Here is a 20374-nt window from a genome sequence, read left to right as displayed (position 1 = left end):
TCACAGTTGTAAGAATGTGTGGGGTTTTTTTTTCTTGAAAAGTTCCTTTTCAGTCACCTAAAACTATACATAAATCCTGCTGAATATAAACAATAGCTTCATTTGGTTTTCTTCAAGCCAAATTTTTCACAAAATATCTGGTGTGAAGAACCTTTCTCTATTCTTATTATCCAGTAGTTCAGGGGTTAAAGCACAAATCTAGGCAGTAGTCAATGAATTTTCTGAGTTGAAGGATTTTAACCCTTACCTTTAAAGAAGGGCTAGAAAATTAGAAACCTCCTGGGTGCAAGTGTGTAAACTCATCTTATTCTGTTGAAGCACTGCTGTTTTATACACTAGATCAGGGACTGAAACCCAAGCAACAAATAGTTGGGTGAATAATTAAACTAGAACCAGAATTCATATTACTGAGTCAGGAGCATAGATCAGCCCTGCCCTGTGCATTACTGGGGCTGGCTCCTCAGCCTCCTCCCTCTTGCAGACCAGCCACAAGACCAATATTGATACTGCCCTGCAGAAACAAAACTCATTAGTTTAGACTTGATTGCTCATTTGCATTCATTGTGATCATGCCTTATCTTCCAAATTGGAAACCACTGGTCCAAGGTTTACAGCATTCATCTGGAGGAAGATGACCAAAAGTTGAGTTTCCCAGCAGGTAGAAGACAGGATAGTTCTGGAGGCTCAACCCTACCTTACTTGCAGGTAGGCTTTTCCCAGGAATATGGGAACATGTTCCTTTCTTCTTAATCGCTGAAAGTTCTCCTGTTGGTAACTTGTACCTTCCTACTGCGGTTTCTGCCTAATACTTCTTGACCAGTCCTTAACTGACCAAGAAATCAAACTTTTTTCTTCCTCTCTTTATTTCAGATCCTCTCACCAGGCACACTTCTTGAAGTTTAGCACTGCTCATTCATTCTTCCCAGATAAATAACATCTTCAAGACCTTAGATACTTCATTCTGCTTTCCTTTCTTATTTGAAATACATCTTTTTCTGAACTGTGAGGCACAAAACTGGGCACAGCAAGATTTGATCAGAATAGGATTGTTTAATGAGCCCTTCAATCTGTTAACCTCACATTGGAAAGACCTTCCTTTATGCTCAGAGACTCCTGAAAAATTCTTGCTGTGTACATGAACTGAGTCCATCTTATAAATGTTTCAGAACCTTCTCTCCACCACTGCCACAGCTCCCAGCAAATGCTGAGGGGGCTAATAATTAATTAAACCCAGCTGGCTTTTTCCTACATCTGATAATTCATCCTGTCACAACAACCATGGAATTAAAACAAAATAAAGCAGTCATTAGGAACCTGGGTTTTCCTAAGGTAATGGTCACTAAGTAAGCAGTCCTTAGGCCAGTGACTAATCCAGCCAGTTTTTAGACCTTTCCCTACCCAAAACACAGCATCAAATTTCTGTATTAACTCAACATAATGTATCCAGGAAATCATCACCCAAATATTTAGGGTGTGAGTAGCAGGCTGTGCAAATAATTGATTTTTCTATATGACCACAGAACCAGAATATACAATGCAATTCTTATTTCCTTTCTCACTTATCAAAGTAACATTAACTAATTGTTTCTGAGATATTTTAGGAGTTTAAACAGGAGTTCACAAAGAGTGGCAGTGAGAACCATCACACTGCATTCAACTTGAAGAGGCTTGAAACACTTCAAATGATAAGATAGAGGGCTTGAGTAAGACATCAATTAATCAAATATCCAAGCTAACGTTGCATTTTACCTGTGGGTGCACTGACAGTGGCAAGAGAGTTCAGAATGGTGCCTTAGACTTGCTGTGAACAAAACCATAGGATTGAAAGCATTTAGAAATTTCTCATTACCAGATTTTTTCTTTATTTTTCACTTGGCAGGAACAATTAAAAAAATGCAAGTCAATTTGCAACTATTTTATAAATAATCTCAAATGGTATTTTAGAAAAGGAAGTGAAGGGGTAAAGGCAATTGTTATGGGAAGAAAAAGAATCATCCAGCTTCAGTAGTTAGACAACGTAAGCAGTGTACACATCTGAGCCTCTATCCACAGCAAAACACTGGGAAAAAAGCCTGCAAATTTATCATGACAGTATAATAAAACTTTAGACAATATAAACCACTTTAAACTGCTATAAATAGTAACTTCTACTTAAACTCACATGCGGATGAATTTTTCTTAGAATGGAGGGCAAGAGATTAAAGATGTTCTGCCAAAAAACAGGATTAAAAGATAGGGTTCAAATGTATATTTCGGGCTGGGAAAGATGAGGGATGGTAGTGATTATTTTAGAGCTCCACCAAGCACCTTTGTCCAATTATTCAAATGCTTTCTTTTTCAGAACAGCTTGGAGGAGTCCAGAGTTGCTGGCTGGCCTATGGAGCAGATGTAAGTACTGTTGCTGGAGACTGTTATTCTTATTGTCTTTAAACTTGGTATTCTGTAGAGTGAGAGAAAAATACTACCACTTACTCTGACATATTGAGTGCAGGTACAAGGGCTGCATAAACACATCGAGACTTTGCTTCATAGGAATTTTGAAAATGTATTCTTTTACTTCACATTTTTCTTTCTCTCACTGAGACCCCAAGCTTAAGATTCCTCTTTCAGAAAAAAAAGTTTGGGTTGTCTCCCTAAGGGACCCATTTTCCTGATTGCTTCAACAGTCTAACCCTGATGTCTATTTTTCTTAAATTTCCTACAACCTTGCATGTGACAGTTTAAATGATCTAAAATGTTTTGGTTAATGTGCGGGAATTTTCATAATGATTATTTTAGCAAATACTTTTCTTGAAGCTGATCATCTTCAAATCACAAAATTTTAGATGGTGTACAAAAACTCCATCTGAAGATTGCTGGTTACATCACAAGGTTCTCACGGGAAAAATTTAAATGATTACTAAGACCAAAAAACAACAATAATAATAATATTAATATGTTTTCCCCCTCCTTTGCAGTATATGTGAGAAAAACTATCAGAATAAAATGTTGGTAGGCCATGCTCTAACTTTCTCATTGCTAGACAATGGTGGTTATTTGCATACTCAAGAATCCTCAAATAGTTCCGGAATCTTGTTGCATTTTTTTAATTATATCAGCTTCAAAGTACAAAACCCACCCAGGGAGATTTCTCTTCAGCACTAGAATAATTAACACAGTGGTAGCTGTACCACAGAGCAGTTATTATCAGCATAATGAGTCAGCCCAGTGTTTGCTTTAACAAACAAAAGATTTGGGTCAATATAAAATGATTAGCTAGGCCCTTTTATTTACCTCTTTTCACTTAGTTAAATCTTTAAATTAAAATCTTTTCAAATGCAGAAATAAGCTTTAGGTTTTAAAGTCCCAAAACAAAAAGATTTTCCACTTTTGTCTCTATGCTCTGAATTCATTGACATTTGCTTGTGGTTTCAGTCCTCATGAAACTCCTGTTCTGTATGAGTTTACAAGGTCAAAATGTTTCAGCAGATGTACTTAAACACAGTGAGTTAGTCAAATTTACCTTCTTTTTGATAACCTAAGCAGATTGAGGGGGTTTAGATATTTTCTCCAGCTCTCAAATCATGCTGCAGCCTCTCCAGTTTCTCAAAATCCTATGCAAAATGCAATCACCAGAGGTGTCTGTGATGTTTTTTTAGTATCCATCTCATGGATGAAGTTGAAAGTTAAAAATCTGCTCCCTAGATTGTCAGGAAAACAGGATAGAAAAAATAATAATGGGGAAAACTCAAAGTGTCAAAAGATACTGTAAACATAGTAGAACTACTGTTCCTTTTCAGCTGAGGATGAGCATAGATGGTAGGAAGATTATGGCTGTGTCTGTGGACAGTGAAACAAGTTTTCTGTGAACAAGTTTAGAGCATCCTGCACATGTTTTTGAAGGCAGTATGAAGACTTGTATCTTTTAAACATCACTAATACAGCACTGATTTTAGAAAGGGTGTGCCTCATTTTCAGAAGCAAACTGATATTGAGTAAGGAAAAAGCAGTTTCTCTGAGGATTGTGATGGTGTGCATCTTGGCTCTCCCTGAGGAATGAAGGCAAAGATACAGAAGTGTGAAACTGCCCATTCTATTTGATCAAACATATCTCCTTCAATCTCTGCATCCCTGTGGATTAGATTCAACACGAGGCATGTGCTGCCTTGAGGGCTCAGTGTGTGCTTACTGGTGTTAATATAAATATGTAATGGAAGGGAAGGAGATGGCCTGGAAATCAGCACAGTCTGAAGCTTCTTGCAGAGGAAGGGGGAAGGGTGCAGTCTTCAGGCACACACTCTTTTGATAAGCCTACCATTAGTCCCATCTCCTGTGGCTTCTTTGGAGAGCACCTATGGCACAGGCCTAAAAGAAAAAGCAAAGTCTACCACGAGAAACAGCCCAGCATTAGCATTCCAAATTTTATGTTCCAGCAGCCTCACCATATTGATCTTGCAGACAAACACCTTCCTTCTGCTCAGGCTAGTGGACAAGATTCCTACCACTGTTGTCAACCTTATCTTGATGATGATGATGATGATGATAATAATGACTATTATTATTAGTGGTAGTCGTGGTTTTCTGCTAACTTTATTTCTACACTCCTTTCTTATTTTTTTTCAGCATCTTCTTCTGTTACAAATGCCCAGAACGCCCCGCTAGGTACACTGGAAAAGTCAATCTTCCTGACATGCCCTGACAGATGAAAAACAGGCTCTCAGAGGAATAAAAATGCAAATATAATTACAAATATATAGTTTCTTTATCATAATTCTTTTGGGGTCATAATGAAAATTGCACATTTCTTAAGAGTGGGGTCCTTAAATTCTTGAATCATGATCCCAATACGCTGTCAAAGCCAGTTAATCCCCCAAATTCCTGTCTTTCCATTCACTGCAGCAGACCATCTGCTCCAGAAATGTCCACCAGAACAGTTCCCTTCCAGGAGGGGTAAAACATCTCGGGCTGGACTAAAAGAGGCAATTCAAAGAGCAGTGGCCACAAGAGGGGAAACATAACCCCGGGCCAGGATTTCACCCCAGCCTCTTTTTTCTTGCTTTAAGTGTGTGATTTGGCAGGGGAAAAGTTCAATTGAAGGCACACAGTTAGGCTATACATACAACAAAGAGGCAGGGAGGGGGGAAAAAAATACAACACAAAGGATTACTTTAAAGTTAGACATCAGCTCCTTTAGCTTTACACAATGAAGGAAAGCACATAGGTTTCAACAGGATAAAAGAAGGCTTCATTATGTAAGGAGATCTCAGGATGAAACAAAGGACAGTAATTGAACCTCCTATCTGCAAATCTGAGGTGGTGAAGGAAAAGAAAGTGGGTGGATGGTTAACAAGAATAGCTTGAAACCAGGCTTTGTTAACAGAGTAAAATTAGCTTGCTGAGAACTTTTATTTTCCACATAACTTTTAACAGGAGCATCATTTTACATATCTCTATGGTAAAGACCCCATTTACAAATTTGCAACAAGTAACCACTGAACTTCAGCTAATTTTTCTGTTTTCTGTTTCATCTGCTTAATTAATGACAATGCATCTGAGGTGGGTTGCTAACACTTCTATAGCTGAAAGTTTGTCAGCATTTCCATTGTAGGCACCCCAGGCTTTCACACTGGATTAATTTCACCCTGTGAAATCAAATCTGGAAGAGGTTTAGAGGTAAAAGTATTGTTTGGTTTTCAAAAAAATCATCATTCATATAGCTGTGTTTGAACTGTTGGGTGAACCAACTAAAATTAAAACAGCAGAGGGTTCAATTCACATGTCCTTTCAGTTTGCTGGTTTTAGAAAATCTGAAGAGCCCCGGATGGGTCAGCCAGATATTTGTCCAAGCTCAGCATCTGCCTGGTTAGAGAAAAGTGATCCCTCTGCCCCTCCTGCCATGCCTCTCAGCTACTGTCATGGCGTTGTCTGACATGTCCACCATAGAAATGAGTTATGTGATTTCTCTTTTTTTTTCTTTCACAGTTGCACCTTAGCAGATGTATACTGTACTTGACATTATCAAACCTGCTCCCAAGTACAGTTATTTTATTGTTGGTTCATTCTGCCATGTCCACAAAACATCTGTGGTGGGCTGTATGGGAATGTACTTTTACTGTTGAACGTTTCTCTTTGCCTGGTGCTTAACACCAAGGAAGTGGTGAGACCTGTCAGTGCTGCCATCCAAAACCAGAATTCACAATTCTGTTTTAAAAATCTGACAGCTTCTCTCTTTTTCTTTTCTAACCTCTTCCCCAGTCTTCCAAATGCAAGACGCAGGCTATCCCTGTCATCCATTTCAAAACCCGATTGGCTTTTGGCTGGAAGCCCCCTCTACAACTCCACTTTCAAATTCAGAAATAGCAATTTTCCACTCATTTTTTAGGACTTTTCTACTTTGTGAAGTGAATCTCATTATGACTTATGTCATGGCAGGTGTTCATCTCCCCTCACCTTCTTAATGCAGGAAGCATATGGGGCATTACCCACAATAATAACGCCACTGAATGTGTCTACCAGCCACGATGACTGGAAAGCCAACTGGCCAGCCTGGAGTTCCCTTTCATAAGGGAAATTCCGTGGGAGTTATGGGGCTTGTATAATAATAGCCTTATTCTAGAATATTTTCCTACATGAACTTCATGTTCAGGTTATGGACTTGGGAAAACATTTTTTTAAAGAAAGAAGTAAATGTTTCAGAATAGCAATTCAAGAACACATCAATTCAGATTTAATTTCAAATTGTCATGTTTTGGGGATTGTAGAGTCAGACTCTTGATCTTATCAGACTGCATTTTTCACACGTTTCATTCTTTTTTAAACGTTTTATTTCATTTAAATTTATTTAGCAGATCCCTCTTTGGAGCAGGAAATCCCAACATTATTAAATTCAAGGACTCAAGAAAGGAAGGTAGAAAAAACATGTTATTTGGAAAAATCTGTTGATTAATATTGAAGGGCTCTCTAACCAATTTAAAATTAAGATTAATCTGAATCCATATAATATATGGAAACTCATTCTAAAATTGAAACTTGAGAAATTGTATTTTAATCTTGAAAAGTTTTATTTCTTCTACTACACCAAAGTGAATGTGTATTTACACTCTGAATTATACACATTACTCATCCTGAAAATAATTTGTTTAGAGTATTCATTAACTGTACAGAATACTTTTCAAACATTTTGTATGAGCATTTTTTTGCAGTACAAGAGTCACACTATAAAAATGCAATACAAACCATATAATATAGACAAATGTTAGGGGGTTTACAGTGCTTCATTATTTCTTGGAATATTTCCAAAGAATTTTTTCCTTTCTAATTTCCCTTTCTAATTTAATAGATCAGTCAGTCTTTTCTTCTGTGGTTTTAACCAAACTGTGCTGCCCAGTCCAGAAAGTGTGGTGTTGTTTGTACTCTGCTCTCAGACTGGGACAAGGAAATCCATTTCCCTGGTAGTGGGAAATAGAGGATTTCCACTGTTCAGTGGAAGTGCTAGTCTAAAGAAAGTTTCTTGCTTGGCCAGACACTACACTACACAGCACAGGGTGAAGATTGACCCAAATGCATAGATTTCACAATGCTCTCCATAAAATTTTATGGTACACCCTGTCTGCATATTCTCCTACTCTCCTTCTAGCCAAGAAATATTTGCCAAACTGTCACTGAGATAACACGTGAAAAACAGATCATGAAAACTCTCTTATTTGTTTTCTCTTTTCTCAAGTACAAGGAAAGATAAAAGTACAAAATGGACAGAAAATAAAGATGCGTAAAAAGCAAATTATTAAGTTTAAAATAAATGTTGAGAGCTATTAAAAGATATTTTTAACACAGCTGAGGGTCTTATGGTCAGAGACCATGAGCTGGGTTAAATATGACTTCCTACTGCTACCATGCCCCTGTAACAGGGAATGCTGCACCACCAGACAGCCCCTTGTAATGGGACTGAATTTATAGCAATAAACTTGTGCAGATATTTACTGATATAATGCTGCCTAAAAACCTTTCTAGTGCTAAGTCCTGTGCTTCCAATCATGTATAAGTTTCCGCCCATTATATGTGCTCAGGTATTGTAACAAAGATTCAAGTGTTACACTGGAGAAGGGTTGAAAATACTTCTATTTTCTTAAATCTTTGGAAAATTATCTAAAACCTCTGCGACATATAGTGATCATTTGGATCATTTTAAAAATGACAAGTTTAAGGACCCTTGTATGTGGGGTGGAAGAAGTTACAAAAATGCAATATAGGTTCTTTAACCTAGTTTCTGTATAAAACATGCTCTGCCTAAGGGTGCAAGTAGTGCTCTTATCTGGAGCAGAGCTTGCTTCTTTTGCCTTTTCCCAACATTGTAAAGAGTTCCCAACAGCAATACTACAAGACCAGGACAGGAGAAGACTCCCATGCTATATTTGAGTGCAGTGAATAGTTGGAGCCACAAAGACTGAATGGTATCTTAATGCTAAATCTTAAACTTTTTTCAGATGTCAAATTTCACTTCTACAAATGGTTTAGTTGTCGGTTCATTGTAAGAGTTCAGTAATACATATCATGTGTTTACAGGGAACCAGGATAGAAATTTGTTTAATCTACTTAAAACACCAAACAGGTACAGATTCAATAAAGTAGTAACAATAAAAGGAACAGTAGATTGCAGAGGGCAGCAAGAATAGTACAGTGTGACCATAAGGATTCCTCTTGACAGACTCTGCTCTCACAGAGATCAATACCTCTGTATGAATTGTCATTGCATTGATTTTTAAACTAAGAGATTTTTATCCCCTTAACTTTTCTGGACCTACTTACTGCAATATTAAGCAGAATATAAATTCACCACATGATTTCCACCATTTTTAACATTCGATGGTCCTATTTCAGGCATGCAGAACGGACAAATCAGGTTATCATCAGGATCAAAGGTTTTGTGACAATAAAGAGAAGAATATAGGTTGTTCACGGAAGCTAGAAACTAAGATGGTTTGCTAGTTAAACACCACAGCATTAAAACTTGTGTTAGGACTCAAAAATGGAAGCATATGTACTAGATGGGAAGTGGTCACAGCACCAAGCATGTTCGAGGAGCATCTGGATGAGGTTCATACTACTCAAATAGTTTAGTTTTAGGTAGTCCTGCAAGGAGTCAGGAGATGGACTTGATGATGCTTACAGGTCCCTTCCAGCTTGAGAGATTCTGTGACAATACCAACTCACTTTTGATACAAACTGCTGCAGAGCTGTTTGGTAAGGCCCAAATTGTATTGTAAGCAGCTGTCAAATTATCACACTGTCAGTCACCTGACATGCTTGGTCTGTTTCTAATCCACTTACAAATACTGGTGAAATAAATATGCAGTGTCAGAAGATGTTCTTGTAAGTCACAGAATCACAGAATGGGTAAGGTTAGAAGGGACCATGAGTCCAATTTCCCTGCTCAAGAAGGGCCATCCCTTATTGAGCACGTTACAGGGAATTGCATCCCGATGGTTCTTGAGTACCTCCAATGAGGGAGACTCCACAACATCTCTGGTCAATCCCTTCCAAGATGTGATCATTCGTGGTGACTTCCTCAGATTCAGGTGGAATTTACTGTGCATCAGTTTCTGCCTGTTCCCTCATTAAGATGAGCCTGGAAACATCCTCTTGATACCCTCCCTTTAGATACTCATAGACATTGATGAGGTTCCACCTCAGATGTCTCTTCTTGAGGTGAGCAGGCCCAGCTCCTTCAGGCTTTCTTCATAAGGAATGGTCCCGTCCCTCAATCATCCTCGCACTCCAGGAGCTCCATGTCTCTCTGGTACTGAGGAGCCCAGAACTGGACACAGCACTCAGGTGTGGCCTCACCAGGGCGGAGCAGATGGGCAGGATCCCCTCCCTTGACCTGCTGGCAATGCTCTTCCTAGTAGATCTCGTTGGCTTTTGTAGCAACAAGGGCACACTCTGCCTCATGGACAGCTTGTTGTCTAACAACTGGACAGCAGCTGGATCCCCACCTTATTTCCTGAAATGTTTGATGTTTTATGTCTCCTAGCATTCCCATCTGGATATTTGGGCTTTACTAGTCTAATTCTTGAGGATTAGAAATATACTGGTAGATATCCAGCCTCCCTCAGATCCAGTCCCAATGAACTCTTGCAGCAATCAGTTCCACCAGCTAACCACGAATGGTATGAAGAAACATTTCCATATGTCACTTTTCATTCCAGTTGCTGGCAGGAAATCACTCTGTTTTCCTTCTTTATTTCAGCCAGTTGATCTTTCTGTTGAACAAGGTGATCCACCCAGACCTAGCAGCTGTGCCTTGCTGTGATTCACACGGAGAGGAATGTGGTGATAAATAGGATTTTTCAAGTCGGAAGCAGGTCTGTGAGTTGGGATGGCTGATCTACAACATGCATCATGGCTTTCTTTGCAGTCAAATTCTGCAGTAACTAGTAAAACTTTGCAGTTGCAGTTTGGAAGTGGATGAGTTAAGTGTCACTGAGGCATTTTTTTAAGTGTCACAGGTATTTTTAAAGTAATTGTCTGTATTCTTTTGATGAACTTTGCCTGAAGTCTAATGACGGCAAACATTCCTGCATAATAAGAGGCCTCATTAGCAGATTGTCAGCAATTGTCTTGGAAAGAAAAAAAATGTAAAATCTTCAGGGCTTGGAGGAAATGGTGTTTTTTCTTTTGTTTTTATTTTTTGAAAAAATTTTCTCATGCACTGAATGTGCTGGTGCTTTGGTTGCTTTTTCAGTTTATAACAATATGTGTTTACCACACTTTCCCCAGTGACATTATGAAACAACTATGTTTTTGTGGTACTAGGAAGTTATGATGTTTGCAAGGCAAAATTTGGATGCCTATAATGACACTGTCTGTTTTATTCTTATTTTTTTTTAAGATGAAATTGTCCTCTAAGGAGTTTATTCACATGCTATATATTTGTTGAAAGTTGTTGTGAAATCTGGCTTAGTCAGTAGCATGACCTGATTCAATTGCTCTCCCCATCTCAGGCCAACTAATGTTACTGGTCTTTATTAAGTGACTAACAGTGCTAAATTAACTTTTATGAGTTTCTACCACAAGATATAAAACATAGGTAAAATCATAGAGAATAGATTAATCCTGGAAAACACAACATACATGGCAAATGTTCACCCCATACTTGAGAGGTTAATTATGCAAACTTTTATTCCGCATGCTTTTGTGTATAAAGTGTCCATTATGTACACATTTTTTCCAAAATATTTTTGAAGGTTTTGCCCTTTTGTTGTTATGGAACATTTGAAGGAGACAAGCCTGGAGTCTCTTTTTGTTTTTCTTCCAAGAAATAGACAGTGATACAAAACAATTTTTCTTCAGTCTTACTCAGGGAAATTTTGAAAACAGAGCTAACTGAGTAATAAGTGCAAAACCGAACAAAAACATTAAAAAGACATGCATTAGAACATTCTGAAAGTGAAAAAAAATACATTTAAAAAAACAGGAAGTTATAGATAATACAAGACATTATTGGGTTTTTTTAATTTAATTGTTGGTAGTTATGTAGACAAAACTTTTTCTATACTAATCAGTAGGAGTATGGATAACCTTTTCCCAAATTTTGTTATATTTATAGTAGTTTTGGTGTTGTACTCAACTGCTGTCAGCAAAGGCAGAAAGCACACAAGGCTGCTTCACTCCCAGAGAAACCATAGCAGCCACTGCACCTGATAGGACCTAGCTTTGCTACAGGAATTGTCTTTGCATGCCCACAAACTCTGCTATTGATTTCACCGTGCTCCTTTCCCAGCAACTTGACACTACGGAGCGCTGGCACCGATGACATCTTTCAACATGGAAGCTCTTCATCCCCAAGGTAAATAAGGAAGCTACAGTTTCAGCAGCTGAAGTTTGCAGCATGTCAGCTTTAAATTATCTCAGTCCTGTAGTGACTGCTAATCCCTTACCTTGAGCCTTACTGAACCTGCTGGTTTCTGCTTGGTGTACTTGAAAATAACCCAGTGACAGAGTCTCCTCTTCCAAGACATGCTGTTGCTGACTTCCTGTCACAGACCCATTGATCCGCCCCATCTTAAGGGTTTAAATGCACAGAAATGCTACATTTACCCACATTCTTGAGATGTTAAAATTTATGTTATATTTAGCCTTTTTATGTTCAAAGAAGAGTAACTTCTAGGAAGAGTTGGTAGCCTGTCTTTCATTGGTTAGAGCTGATTTTCCCTCAATTAATTCAAAGTTCATTTGCTATTTTAAGGGAACCCAGTAAGATTTTATTCTGTGGGAGGGCAGCACAATGGGGAAACTGTGAGGTTTGGCTTGCAGCCAGAATTAGCCAGAGAATTTCTGGATTTTGGCTGCACTTGCTGTAATAGCAGATTAGTCTTCACTGAGAGATTTATCAGGGCCTGCACAAAATTAGAAAACCAAATCTGTTTATGGTGAAAACTTCTCTATCATGTCAAAGCCTGCTTAGGTGTTCCCTGTGCAATACACCACTGCCTGTTTCCTTCAGACATCTGATGACTGGATCACAGCAAAGCATCTGAGAAGTCATCTGTTTTTGTCCCTTGGATGAGCATTCATGAGCATATTGAAATGAAAACAAAGAGAAAGAACAGAAAGAGTCTAGAACTTCATTCCCTTCATTGTTTCTCCATAGCCTAGCAATTATTCTTGAGATAAATGGCTGAATTTTAGTATACATGGCAAAACATGTTTCCATTAATATTGGTGAATGAGCTACAATTATGAAACTGGTTTGCTGTCTCTGATTTTTTGCCAAACCTCTTCCAGGCGGACTATTTTTGTCATGGGAATTGGCCATAAACATTTTATGCTTAAGCATAAATTTAAGATAATTTATTCTGGATTTATATCAGTATATCTCATTTTAGCTCATGGCATTTTCTTTATTTAAAACAGTACAAATCTCAGCAGCATCTGACTTAGTAAAGAGAACCATGGAGGTTCTATGGATAGTGAGAGTCATATTTTTTTAAACAAAAAAGCTGTCTGCCCATGTCACTACTATTGAAAAATGTTTGTGTCAAAATAGTGCATAAATAATAATTAAATCTTAGTCTGCTGTAAGGAGTTTCAATCATCATTTCTGTAGCTTTTTTTTTTCCACTTTTCTCACACAATTTGTATAATTGTTTTTATACTGAGAAACTTTTAAAAGAGTAAATGTATTTGCATATATAAGTCAAATTTAGAAATGAGAAACATGAGAAAGCTATTTCATGGAAACACCATCAGGAAATTGTGGAGAAATAAATATTATATCTCATCTCTGACCATGAGGTCATACTACACCCAGTTATGAAAAGTCGTATTTATAAGCTCCTACCTCTGTGGTTTTGAAGGAGGGGGAGGGTATTCTCAGTTTGCACACTGCAAATCACAAAACCAAGGGATTCACTCTTATGGGAAGAAATTTGTGAGTTATATCAGTCTAAAACTGGATACTGCTCCTGAAACCAGGTTTATTATTGAAGTACATAAATAAATAAATACATAAATAAACAAAAAGCTCTACAGGGACAGGAGGAAGAAGTTATTTGCACTGTAGCAAGAAATCCTCAGATCAAGCAGCTTCTTTTCAAAGTGTGATTGTGGAATGTAGCAGCTGCTCAAGGTTCTGCCAACTGTGGAAGATTCATGACCAGTAGATTAATTTACTTTTCAGCAATTATAGCTTATCTTACATCAGCCTGTTTACAATTTCTCTGCCATCTACATGCATTAGCACCAGGTTAACGTGCAAAACATGCACTAAATTATGTCCTGGATAAATCTCTCCTGCTAAATACCACAGTCCTTGTCCCTACTTCCTGAGAGTAACCTTTGATCTTCACATCAACAAAAAAAATAATTACTGTCTTTGCCCAACCCAGGACAAGCAATTTCACTCCTAAATAAGTGCACAGCTGGAGACAGATGTGTTCTTCCCCCTAGGCAGACCCTGCAGGGTCTTCCACAAGGCTTTATATCATACTTGTCATTCGTTTATCAGGATCCAAATGTTGTACACTGAAAATGTGTGTAAAACATTCTCAGAATTTCAAACAATAACAAATCAGAATGGGGGAGGGGGAGAAAAGGCTGCAGGAAAAAATAGAAGTCTCCCAGCTGTGCAAACTTAAGTAGTTGGATTAGCAGAAAAGGCACTCCAAAAGTTACATTTTTGCCATCTTCAGCAAAAGTTGATTAAAGCAATGTATTATTAAATTTTAAATTCAGTGCCAAACTAATGAAAAAATGTTTCAAATCTTTCTTTAGCATGCACAAAGACTCCAGACTATTCTGTTTAGAGAAGTCTTAGAACTCTGTTTTTCCATCCCCCCAATAACTGGTATTTTCTGATGAAGACAAAAGAACTCCTCAAATCGTTTGTTTCTTCAGTTAAAGAAGATTTTTCTTTGAAGCATGTGTGTTAATGTTTGATTCTGGCTTTCCCTTCTATCTTCATGTCTCTTTTAGGTACTCTGGGTTTTTTGTTCCTTAATCATATGAAAGATTGTATAATTTTTGCTACATTAGGAAAAAGAAAGCTAAATAAGCAATATCATTTAGGGAAATTATTTATTTCAAATAATTTTTGATGTTACAATAAAAAGGAAAAATTTGAAGGAGAACAAAATTAGAACATATAGATGAAAGAAATGTTTTTAACAGCAACTTGTGAAATTCAATATCACAATAAATATGAATATTGCAATCAATTATATGGCTACTGACATATAATTTATTAAAGATTAATGAACATAGCTGTATATCCTAAAAGGAATATAAAAAACTTTAAGCCAATTTAATGAGCCAACTGATATTAAACAAAATTTTAAACCATGTTCTGAGATCGAATGTCATATGAATTTGATCCAATATAACAAATGTGCAAATCAAAATGAAAAAGAAACATGAAGCTAAGCAGTCTGGATAATTAATTATTTTTCTTTTAATTCAGAAATCAGTAGTATTCAATCAGAAACTATCAATCATGTCTAAATGAGGGAAGAATTGCCCAATTTTATGGATTTTCTTTTCCTATTCTTTATAACTATTTACTTTGTCTTGAGTCTTCCCTGGTCTCTGCAGGACAATCCTGGATTGTTGCTCCTTTGTTCATCATAACCTTTTCCACCTGACAGTGGCACCTCTCCCAGCTCTCTTAAACTATCAGGGTGAAATCAAGTGGGAATACAACCTGGAGGGAAAAAAGTGAAACAGCCTCTTAGCAAATTACCATGTTCAATTGGCTACTTTTTCTATATTCTGCTATTTGAGAAGTCTGGACAGATCAGTCTTCTCCGGCTGAAACAAAGGTCTTATCCTTGCTGAAGGTTCTTTTCCATTCTACAGAGGGTCTGTTGCCCTCTGTAGATCCCTATTAATGAATAAAATCACTGAGGGCTCACCCTGTGGCTCCAAGGACAAATGGTTTGGCAGGGTGATGTCCACAGAGCTGTCTCCTGTGTACTTGTCCCCCAAGCAGGAGGGCCTCACCCTTCCTGCCTGTTGGCAGCAATCCCCAGCACATAACATCCCTGAACTGAGCCTGTGAGACAGTGCTGGCTAGCATGAGCCAAAACTGTGTCCAGAGAAAAACCTGCAGTTATTAACCAGCAGTTTGGAGATGGACAGCAGAAGAACACAGAAATGAGATGATCCCATGCCCCATCCCTGTTAAGCTGGAGCAGACAGAGTTACAGTGACTAAAATTGCCATTCTGCTTAATGAGATATATTTCAAGTGTATATATGAGGCAAATGGACAAAATTCTTGTGAGCATTTTCAGATCTAATGTGCATGGTCTTACAAATTTTTAGTTATGGAGACAATTCTCAAACACCACAGTCACAAGGAAAACACAATTTTAACTGGCAATCATAGAACAGAACTAAAGCTCACAATGCAGGACAAGAAGAAAAAGCTCCCGTACTTTTAAGCTGATTTCTGAAATACAGTCATGGAAGCAATTCCTTTACTTTCTGCAGTGAAACCTCCTAAAATGGTGAGCTGAGTCTGATGAAAATTAGATCAGCTACTATGTGAGGGTCTCACATTACATTTGCCAGAGAAATGCAATAAGCTTTTTTGGTCCACATCTTTTTAACATGTCTGTGAATGGGAGGCTTCACAGTGACCACAGGGTTCAGAGTCCAGATTACATACCCTGAAGCAAGCAGGGAGTATCACATTCTGCATAAAACATTTTTCAGCTAATATGGCAGGCAATGATACTTTCAAAAGTTTCTAAGGGACTTAAAGGTGTAAGTTCCCTTTCCAGCCAGGACCCTGGTCTGTATATGAGGTATAGTGAATGAAAAAGCTAAGCACCATAACCCCAAGGGTTTGCATATCTCACTACTCCCAAAAGTAATCAGCAAGACTGAAGCTGCTGCCTCTGAACAGAAACTGATGGGAGAACTGACTAAGCTAAGGAGCAGATACTGCTAAAGTAATTTTTGAAGATCTGCCAGAAAAGAAGGCCCTGTGTAACTGGAATCCATGCCATGAATTCCTTTGTGAACTAATATTTTGCAGTCTTAGGCAAAAAGAAGTGTGCTATTGGTAGTAAAAAGAAGTCATGCCAGTGCCAGTGGTCCCTTTTGCCCAAAAAGCTGAGTGCTAGAGAGCAAGATGTGGTAACGTGGGGTTCAAAACAGCTTGAGGAGATTACAGCCCACATATCCCATGTGAGTTCTTCAGCCATGAAGGTAATGATCCTCATAATCATAAACATATTTTCTCTCCTACACAAAGATTTAAGTGTGCTACTGAAAGAAGAACAATTCTGTCAGACAATACAAAGACCATTTCATCCCAAAATATCCTTCAGAAGAGAAAGTCAACTTGTAATATCTAGTTAAGGCACATATGGCTGAGGATGGCGTGTTGTGTGGCACACACCTGGGAAAGCAGAGAGGCATGGAGGAGCTGCAGGGATAGTCCATGGGTGGAAGATGACACAGGCTGCTTGGATTCCCAGAGGGTGGAGTAAACTGGGCTGGATGCTCAGTGAGGTTCCAGGAGGGTCTGGCAGTGTCTGCTTCAGTTCTTGAGTCACCTGCTCCCAGAGAGAAAAAGTGGGATGCACAGTAGCCCATGTGATAGGGCCAGGGGATGTGGCCTCCACGTGAGAGCCCAACTCAAACTGCTCATGGCAAATAGAGCAGATGGAAAAATGAACGTGCAAATCTTCCATGGTTTAAGTGACTGGAAACAACCTTCACAACTGCTGGGGTGAAGAAAACATCCTTATTCCTGCTTTTCCACGTGGTGTAATCCAGCATTTGCCGATGGTGGGTTTCTACAGCAGAAAGGCTGGGCCAAATGGTTCTGCCCATCCTTTGCTCCCACCCTTTCTACTCACTCACCTGAGCATTTGGCTGGTGTTGTGTTGATCCTGGTCAGCGTGCTGAGGGAAAACCCACCTTTTTTCACATCCAATATTTTCTGTCGGATTTGCATGCTGAAATGATTCAGCACAGAGAAGGCCAAACAAACTGAGAAAGGGAGAGGTCAGGACCCTGGCAAAGGGTGGAATCTTGGAAAAGCTAAGGCAGGTTATGATTGCACACAGCCCATTGAGCCAACAAGGAAACAGGTAGGGAATGCCTGCTGCAAACATTAAGGCATCAGGCTACTAAGCAACTGTAGCCAGTACTGAAGTACCTCTCAAGGGGAGGTATTTAAGCATTTTATGGAACTTTACCAGAAGAAATTAGACTTCAGGCAACTGAAGGATTCAGTGATGCCTATATTAATGTTTATCTGAATTTATGTTTGGATGATAGTTTTTGCAGCATTTAAAGAACATTTAGTTTCCTGTATAAATCTGAGGTTTCTAACTCATGATAACAAAGGTGCTTTTGAAAATGTTATGGAAATCCTTAATTACCCTGGGTATCTTTGAGAATTTTAGCCATTCTATCTCCAAACCATTCAAGACTAATTGTAAAGGCTGTAATAATTTCTATGTTATACAGCAGATTCCTGATTCCAAGTGCCATATATTACTAAGCACCAGGTTATCTAGTACTCAGCTAGAGCCTTTTTGAAAGACAGATTGTCATTGAGTGTCATAAATTCTGTTTTCTGATAACTATTATTACTACAGCACTAGAATAAGTGGCTGAAAAATACATGTCTATGAATAAGATTAACTATATAACTTACAGTGCTTACTTTGTTAACTTAGCCTCAGACAATCTTGTTTCCCAGTTCTTAAGAAAGACATAAAAACCCAATCCATAATGTCTTACTTTCCATGTGGCACTTTTATCCAAACCTTAATTTGATTTCTCTCACTTTCTGAGTGAGGCCCAAATGAGCATGCAGCAAAGCCAACAGTCTGCCATTCTTTTAGTTATTCTTCAGACCTTTGTGAAGAAGTTTAAAATGCAATTTTAGCACTTGTAGCAAAAAATCTGTTAGCCAAAAGGACAATAGAGGATCACATCTTTATGCATCTTCATGCATTGTATTTTATTATTAATAATATCTCCCCGTGAATGTCTGATCACTGAGAAATGAGAAAAAAAATATCAGGTACAAATAAGAGGAAGGCTAAATCCTCAAAAACTCTACTTCAACAGAATTAAAACAGAAAATGCCATGTGAACCAAGAGGAAGAAAAGTTTATACTGGCATTCTGATCAGATTTCCTATTACCTAAATTTTAATTATGAAATCTATAATAATAATAATCACCTATTAAAATTGTTAACTTACAACATGTGTAGCTTTTCATAAAACAACAAGAGTATAATAAGAATTAGTCAAATTTTAAGACTCTTCCATTGCCAGCACAACCCATGGGATTAAAATCTGGGGTTTTTGCATCTTTCCATTATTTGGAAAGATGCAAAAATTATCTTTGAAATAAATGATTGCTGCTGAATCCAGGTTTTCTTTCTGTGCACAGTACTGTATGATGTGGGAAAGCTTCATTTTTCTCTGCTGCAATAAGATGACAGTGTCAAAACTCTAGGTGATACCAGCCAAACACAATAGTGCTGCTCCAAAATGCACAAATTGCAGATCTAGCTCAAGGACCAAAGCTTCTAGTCTTATGCATGACATCCCAAAAATTAATAAGCAAAGCAATATACAGTAGTACCAAAGTACAAGCCCGAGCAATTCTGTTTTCATGCAAAGACATTGACGCCCTTTAACAATGTCAATTTGAGCTGATATGGGTGGACAAACACCAGTGCTCAGCAATCCCAAAATAACAGCAAAACTTGCACAGAGGAGGACAGGGGAGCACGTGTAACATGTGCAGTCCTTCAGGGAGAAGTCTTGTTCTACTCTTGAGCACCATGCTGCATACACTGCCTGGAGAAGCCACAAATCCACCAAGAACAGGTCCATCACCCAGAGACATATGGCTTTTTCCATGTGATTTTTACCTATCTTCTAGGGAATTCAGAAAGATGAAGGCAAAATATAGAGCTTGGAACCATCACATTGTGTTCTGATCCTTCCAGCAGTATACTGAGTCCAGAAACCAATTTGTTTTGCTCAGCAATACTTTGCTTTTTTGAAACAGATGGAGTGCAAAAGGCTAACATCTTTTCCAAAGACCAATCTGTATCCCAACAACAGACATTTTCTTTATTTATACATACACATAAAGCACAGGAAAACAAATATCACATGGAAAGACACAGAGATATACAAATGCTGAGAACATATGTTAACAAATAGACATCTAAAACAATTTTTCAGTGATAGTGTGGGAAGAGGAAAAGTGCTTAGATATCAAAGACATGTGCATGGTAGAGTCACTAATGTATTGAATGTGAATTCAATATGCAGAATAGTTCACCAGTGTAAACAGGGTTAGAGCCAAGAAAGAAGGAAATGAAGATAATTATGAATTTTGGGGCATCTATACTCTTGACTAAGTGGTTTTGGTCCCTTGGGGTGCTCTGACCCTACTTTTTGTTGTGCAGAAGACGAAAAAAATATGTATAGCTAGAAACCAACATAAGAAGTAAATCCATCTGGGGGTATCATCTCACGAATATTTTAATTGAATGCAGAGTCTGTCGTCTTGCTCCAAGCTATTTTGAGATAGCTCTCTTTCTCTTGACCTTTTAGATGAGCTCTACAGTTACATCTACCTTTCTTTTTGTTCTGAAAATAGGTGGAGAAATGGTAGCAAGGAGTATTCTGATCCAGCGAGTTCACCACGGCTTTGGAGAAAGGCTTCTGAAGTGAGCAATTGTAGATGGCCCTGAGTGTGCATAAGCCCCAGACCACTCAGTTTTTGGTGACACTCAATATCTCTATGGACCTATACAGTAAAGAATACTGCTATAACCAACAACATACATTTCTCTTTGGTTTCTTCACTTTTATGTCATGAGGGGAATAAAAATCAACACAACTACAA

General features: G+C 38.2%; 1 long non-coding RNA gene across 2 annotated transcripts; it reads left to right on the top strand.

Annotated features, from left to right (window-relative positions):
* Positions 1-566: 566 nt before the first annotated feature.
* On the top strand, positions 567-20374 carry LOC132325840 (uncharacterized). 2 transcript variants are annotated; one of them, XR_009486041.1, is made up of 5 exons: positions 567-705; positions 2342-2388; positions 10226-10340; positions 11759-11824; positions 20126-20374. It is a non-coding gene; the product is annotated as an uncharacterized LOC132325840 (long non-coding RNA). The 2 variants fall into 2 exon arrangements; XR_009486042.1 differs by lacking the exon at positions 567-705 and having other exon boundaries at positions 2250-2388.

The sequence above is a fragment of the Haemorhous mexicanus genome, chromosome 3 (genome assembly GCF_027477595.1).
Source record: "Haemorhous mexicanus isolate bHaeMex1 chromosome 3, bHaeMex1.pri, whole genome shotgun sequence".
NCBI classification, from domain to species: Eukaryota; Metazoa; Chordata; class Aves; order Passeriformes; family Fringillidae; genus Haemorhous; species Haemorhous mexicanus.
Note: the sequence above shows the minus strand (reverse complement) of the source record. Positions and strands in the feature narration are given on the sequence as shown.